The sequence below is a fragment of the Capricornis sumatraensis genome, chromosome X, assembly GCF_032405125.1.
Source record: "Capricornis sumatraensis isolate serow.1 chromosome X, serow.2, whole genome shotgun sequence".
Taxonomy (NCBI): domain Eukaryota; kingdom Metazoa; phylum Chordata; class Mammalia; order Artiodactyla; family Bovidae; genus Capricornis; species Capricornis sumatraensis.
In genome coordinates this window covers 109,775,040-109,782,701 of record NC_091092.1, presented here as the reverse complement: position 1 = coordinate 109,782,701, position 7,662 = coordinate 109,775,040, and positions in this window count along the sequence as shown.

The following is a 7,662-nucleotide window of genomic DNA, read 5'->3' as shown; positions in this document are numbered from 1 at the left end:
ATCCTAGCACTTAATATTATCTGCATACATTCTGTATTATTCATGTGAATGTCCCCTGAATAGAGATCCACATGCTGAATATAAAATGGCAATATGAAAATAATAATTCAATTTATCAGATGTGCTGAGATGATATTTTGCACACTTGTATCACTGGAAACCACATGTTCCTTCAAAAGTCTACTGAAAGCCAGAAGTGGCTTTGCTAAGTATCCTGCATCTGTGGCCATCATATTTCCAGTGAAATTTGAAAACCTTGGTAAAACAAATCAGAAATTCATGGTAATGTTTTAGAGTATCTGCAATTTTCATGCCAATCTACAGTTTTCAGCAGATCATCCTATAGGAAAGCAGCATCTTCACAATGTTACTTCTTCTTAAAGGATTGAGGTGAAGTTCAGATATTATGAATTTCTTGGCAGTGTAAGGAGTGATTAAGTGGAATTTTCTGGTGCCTCAGTCTTCTCCATCTTTCTGTTCCTCTTGAATTCTCTGCAGCTGTAGATTCTTAAGCATTTCACGTATACTACTCATCAGAAACAGTAGCTGATATACACCACAATCCAAACAATGAAACACTCGAGGGAGTAAAATTATGTTGAAAAAAACTGAAAAATGGGTATAGACGGACTAAACTTTCTAAATGAGCACAATAAATGTAGTAAAAGGCATAAGAGAATATATTAGCAATACAAGACAAGAATTAAAACTAGTAATAAAAGAAGAAAAGAGGAAATATTAATATGAAAATGTTACAATAGAAACAGAGATAAATAGTAGGATATACACAACTAAAGAACATTTGTGAACTTGAAAACCACGTTAAGAAACTCTCCCAACAGGAAATAGAAAATAATTAAAATTATAAAAGGAAAGATAAAAACATATGAAAGAAAAATGTAGAAAATTCCAAAGTCTAAATAATGGGGATTCCAGATTAAAAAAAAAAAACCTAGAAACAATTTTGAGAGATATTGGATATATTCTAAATATATAGTTCTGAAATAAATCTATAGATTTAAATGGAGCAATAAACAATGCTAGATTGAAAATTCCATTGAGTGACATGCAGAGATTAATAAACAAACACAAAATTTTCTACTAAAATTTAGTAAAACTGATGAATACCCAAGACAAAAAAAAATCCGTAAAAATCTTCTAATGAGAAGGAATAGATTTCATACATAGCATTAGAAACCTCTTTTCAAGATGAAATAAAGGATGATTTTTAATGATTCAAAGGCTAGAAAATTTGAATATGAAATTTGTCATTCTCAGTGAAATTATCATCGAAAAATGAGATTATAATTAAAATAGTTTAAAGTATCACAAAACCAAAGAAAATTTGCCACACAAAACCCACAGAAAACAAACTAAATTTTCAGCAAATCATTTAAATAAGAAGAGAAAAAATCTCCAGGTATTACAGCAGACATATGGCAGTAATTTTGAACAAACATCTTTATTAACTTGGTTATTTAAGAATAAAGAAATAAAAATACACATACATACCTAAGAGGAAAGATAGCATATTCATAATAAATCAGTCTGAAAATTTAGAAAATATTAACATAGTGCCAATATGAGATGCAAAGAAATAGAGGAAAACAATAGAATGGGAAAGACTAGAGATCTCTTCAAGAAAAGTGGAGATTCAAAGGGAACATTTCATGCGAGGATGGGCACCATAAAGGACACAAATGATAAGGGTCTACCAGAAGTAGAAGATATTAAGAAGAGGTGGCAAGAATACACAGAACTATACAAAAAAGGTCTTAATAACCCAGATAACCATGATAGTATCATCACTCACCTAGACCTGGAATGTGAGGTCAAATGGGCCTTAGGAAGCATTACTACAAAGTGGAGGTGATGGAATTTCAGTTGAGCTATTTTAAAACCTAAAAGGTGATGCTGTTAAAGTGCTGCACTCAATATGTCAAAAATCTGGAAATAAGAGTTTATTTCCTAGAATACAGGATATAACACTCTGTGGAGGACCCTGGGAAAGGTATTAATTTGCTGCTAACATGACTCTTAGAAGTTAGGAGAAGTTCACCTAGGCCACTTGAAGTGAACTAGAAATGCCCAAATTGCCACAATAGAGAGGGGAAGAAGGTATGAAAAGTCTCTGAAAAGAAAACATGCTAGAGTGGTGTACCATATAAGGATAGGAATATCACTAGGTAACCTTGTTATTTGAGCAGCTGCCACAGGACTGGAAAAGGTCAGTTTTCATTCCAATCTCAAAGAAGGGAAATGCCAAAGAATGTCCAAACTACTGTACAATTGCACTCATTTCACATGCTGGTAAGGTTATGCACAAAATTCTTCAAACTAGGTTTCAACAGTATGTGAACTGAGAACTTCCCGATGTACAAGCTGGGTTTGGTAAAGGCGAAGGAACCAGAGATCAAATTGCCAACATTTGTTGGATCATGGAGATGGCAAGGGTGCTCCAGAAAACATCTACTTCTGCCTCATTGACTTTGCTAAAGCCTTTGACTATGTGAATCACAATAAACTGTGGAGAATTCTTAAAGAGATGCAAATGCCAGACTACCTTACCTGTCTCCTGAGAAAATTGTATACTGGTAAATAAGCAACAGTTAGAACCACACATGGAACCAGAGACTGCTTCAAAATTGGGAAAGGAGTATGTCAAGGCCATATATTATCACCCTACTTATTTCACTTTTATGCAGAGTACATCATGCTAAATGGATGAATCACAACCTGGAAACAAGATTGCTGGGAGAAGTATCAACAACTACAGATATGCAGATGATACCACTCTAATGGCAGAAAGAGGAACTAAAGAGCCTCTCAATTAGGGTGAAAGAGGGGAGTGAAAAAACTGGCTTAAAACTTGACATTCAAAAACCTAAGATCATGTCATCCAGTCCCATCAACTTTATGGCAAAAAGATGGGGAAAAAATGGCAACAGTGACAGATTTTATTTTCTTGAGCTTCAAAATCACTACAGATGGTGACTGCAGTCATGAAATTAAAAGATGCTTGCTCCTTGGAAGGAAAGATATGACAAACCTAGACTATTAAAAAGCAGAGGCATCACTTTGTCAACAGAAGTTTGTATAGTCAAAGCTATGTTTTTTTTTTTCCAGTAGTCATGTAGGGGCATGAGAGTTGGACCATAAAGAAGGCTGAGCACTAAAGAATTGATGCCTTTGAACTGTGGTGTTGGAGAAGACTCTTGAGAGTCCCCTGGACTGCAAGGAAAACAAACCAGCCAATTGAATTTCCTAAAGGAAATCAACCCTGAATATTCACTGGAAGGACTGATGCTGAAGCTCCAATACTTTGGCCACGTGATGCAAAGAACTAACTCATTGGAAAAGACCCTGATGCTGGGAAATATTGAAGGCAGGAGGAGAAGGAGATGACAGAGGATGAGATGGTTGGATGGCATACTGCCTCAATGGACGTGGGCTTAAGCAAGCTCCGGGAGTTGGTGATGGACAGGGAATCCTGGTGTGCTGCACTCCATGGGGTCACAAAGAGCTGGACACAACTGAGACTGAACTGAAAGCTGTAATTAGGTATTACAACCTCAAAAGCTGCCATGGGTATACAGATACAATTGCCTTTGATAATAAAAATTGTCAAAGAGTATAACAATTCTGAATGTGTATTGCAGTGCATACGAGATGACGCCACCAGATCCTTCATCTTCCATACCGAAGCACTCATTCCCCAGCTCTTGGAACTATTAGTAGCTGACAGCTTTCAGGTGAGTTCATCACCTTATTATCACCCTCAACTGAGGGGTGCTACCCTGTCTGAAGACATGGCCACATTCAAAGACTAGTTAAGGCAAGAATACAAAGGCCTGTTTTTCCTCCCCAATTTGGGACTACCCTTCAGGCTCATCCCTCAGAGCTCCTTTCGGGATTGACTTCATCCTTTCTTTTGACTGCATCACAGCCCACTTTCTCTCTCTGCTAAATACACCCTGCTTCCAACCTCTACAGACAGTGATAGCAATTCCTGAGTGGTAATCTCCATCTCACAGCTTCCTTTCTAGGGCGCCTGAATTGCAACACTTGGTGCCTGGATTGCTACCAGAGAGTAGATACTAAGATGGTATTTGGGGATAAGTCTCTTGCAGCTCATCTAGCAAGGATAACATCACTGGTAGAAGATGGAACAATGATAGGACCTGGCATCAGGAAGCATGCCAATGTTTACAACTTTCACCCATGGTGAACTAGAGTGGTGTACCAAAGGAGTGCATGTCCTAACTAGGGTAATGTATCAGGCATATGATAATTATAGACAAAATAATAGTTGCAAGGACAGTGGAATTAAAAGGCTATTTCTGTGGGGCAAGGGATTCTTGAAAGAGATACATAAAAGGCTGTGAATAATGAACAGAATTGAGGATAAGTGTGAAGCTAACAGGGCCTTGTTAGTAGCAAAAAAAGGTATTTTGTTCCCTGCTGGAAGAAGAGAAAACAAGTTGAGCCCTGAGACTTCGGCCAAGAATAGCAGAACTTGAGATACTGACTTCAAACCCAAGCAGGTCTGTTGAGCCAGAGTCAAACCCCTTACTGACAAGTGTTGGACCCTGAGTATGATATGGGAGACCCTGAATCCTTTGGGTGTGCAGAAAAGACCCACTTTTTCCTGTTAAAGCCTATCACTCCCAGTTTTCCTTGACAATTATACAGAAGCCTTTGCCTTACAAACAACAGATTCCCCCTTCAGAATTTATCTCTGCTGCTTAGGCTGGCCATTAGGCCAAAAACTGGAGTTAAGTTTTAATATTATGAGCTGCCAGAGAAATGTTAGGCCTCTTGCAGAAGAAAGACCATATCCCAAAGGTACTGCCTGGCTGCATGGCCTAGGAAATATATACCAGAAAGAGCCAGAAGAGGACTTCTTGAACTGTATCCTGAATATGCTGGATGAAGGGTATAGGAGTGCTGGACATAAACTTGAATAAGAAAGTTTACTTCCCAGAATACAGGATTTAACACCCTGTGGAGGACCTTAGAAAAGGTACTAATTTGCTGCTAACATGGCTCTTAGAAGTTAGGAGAAATTCCCTTGGGTCACTTGAAGTGAACTAGAAATGCCAGAACTGCCATGATAGAGAGAGGAAGAAGGTATGAAAAGTCTCTGAGGAGAGAACATGCCAGAGTGGTGTACCATATAAGGATGGGAATATCACCAGGTAATCTTATTATTTGAGGAACCTATATAATATTCTGTTGATCCAAGCAGCAAGGAATTCTCTAGTAAGACAGGCAACCATATCACTCTCAAGCTCAGTAGTGGCTATCCTCTTCAGCCAAGGCTGATGCCAGGAGTTTCTATTACTGAAATGATCTACCTGAAACAATAAGGATGATAGCTTCCAAAATGAGAGACCATGTGATGGTACATCAGAGGTAAGGTTGGTGCAATTATTTGAATAAACAACGAAGTCAGAGTGACAGCAAGGGTGTCCTGACATACAGAGATTTATAGAGAGTGTTACTGGAATGTGACATCCTTAGAGGCCACAAAGAAGAACATAAAATAACCCACTAAAGGACATGATCCTTTGCCTACTTCTTGAAGCAGAATCAGAACCAGTTTTTAGAACAGAAAACTCTTGGCTGAAGTAGAATCTGGTTGCCAGAATAAAGGCTTCTGTAACAAGAGAATGCAGTAATTATTTTCCTAGTCCATCCCCCAAAAGACCTATGTCCATTTTCTTTGGTAATTGTGCACTGGGAAAAGAGAAACATTCAAATAATTCAAGTACTCTTGGACATGAGGACTGAGTCTTCATTGATACTTGGAGACCTGATACATCATCATCACACAACCTCTGCTGGAGAAGGAGTATATAGGGACTAGGTAATAAATGGGGCTCTGTTCTAGTCAGGCTTAGAATGTTCACCAAGTTCAAGGACCCACCTAATTGGGCATTTTCTTACTTCCCAAATGTATAATTTAAATAGACATATTTGGGCATTGGCATAAATCCCATATAATTTTTTTGTCTCCCTCAAGAGTAAGACATATTAGACTGAGGGGTCTCTGAAACTTTCTCCAACAGCTTCCCCCATCCAGCTGGCTGAGATAGTAAATTAGGTAGATATAAACACAGATATATGCCTATATAAGTGCATATATAAAACAACCAGGGGATATGCAAGTGATAAGCACCACTGGTATGTATATATACGTGTGTGTGTATATATATATATATATATATATATATATATATATATATATATATATATATATATATATATATACCTAAGCTGCTTCCCAGGTAGCAGAGTGGAAAAGAATCTGCCTGCCAATGCAGAATATGCAAGAGATGTGGGTTCAATCCCTGGGTCAGGAAGACCCCCTGGAGTAGAAAATGGCAACCCACTGCAGTATTCTTGCCTGGAAAATTCCATGGACAGAGGAGCCTGGCAGGTTACAGTCCATGGGGTTGCAAACTGTTGAACATGACTGAGCATGCATGTAATTAAAGCATCCAAAAGCGAATTGTAGTAGTATTACAAATAATAAATAAAATAGACATTGAAAATATTAAAGTAGATTGTTTCATAATGATAAAAGGGTTAATCCATCAACAAAATAGATAATGGGCTCAGTTCAGTTCATTTCAGTCGCTCAGTCGTGTCCGACTCTTTGCGACCCCATGAATCGCAGCACGCCAGGCCTCCCTGTCCATCACCAACTCCTGGAGTTCACTCAGGCTCATGTCCATCGAGTCAGTGATGCCATCCAGCCATCTTATCCTTGGTCGTCCCTTCTCCTCCTGCCCCCAATCCCTCCCAGCATCAGAGTCTTTTCCAATGAGTCAACTGTTCGCATGAGGTGGCCAAAGTACTGGAGTTTCAGCTTTAGCATCATTCCTTCCAAAGAAATCCCAGGGCTGATCTCCTTCAGAATGGACTGGTTGGATCTCCTTGCAGTCCAAGGGACTCTCAAGAGTCTTCTCCAACACCACAGTTCAAAAGCATCAATTCTTCAGTGCTCAGCTTTCTTCACAGTCCAAATCTCACATCCATACATGACCACTGGAAAAACCATAGCCTTGACTAGACAATGGACTACTCAGCCATAAAAAGAATGAAATTTTGCTACTTGCAGCAACATGGATTGACTTAGGGGACATAATGCTAGGTGAAATAAGGCAGACAAAGACAAAATTGTATAGTATCACATATATGTAGAATCTAAAAAATACAACAAACTTGTGAATAAAATAAAAAGAAGCAAACTCACAAATACAGGGAACAAATTAGTCATTACCAGTGGGGAGAGGGAAGGTGGGGAGGGACAATATAAGGGTAGAGGGGAGAAAATGGTTATTATGGGATTACATGTGTGAAACAAAAATTTTAAAGCACTATAGCATTTTAAAGAATCTTGCATTCAATAAAGTATTTTAAAATAGATATATATAAGTCAATAAATAATTGCAAACAGTCTGAATGAATATTTATCCAAAGGGGATATAAGAAAGGCCAATAAATATATAGAAAGATGCTTAACATAATTAGTTGCCAGAGAAATGCAAATTGACTATGTCCAAAAAGGGGAAAGTAATATGTGTTGGTTAGGATGTGGAAAAACAGTAACCATCATCTACTGCAAGTGAGAATGTGACAAATCTGATGGTTTCT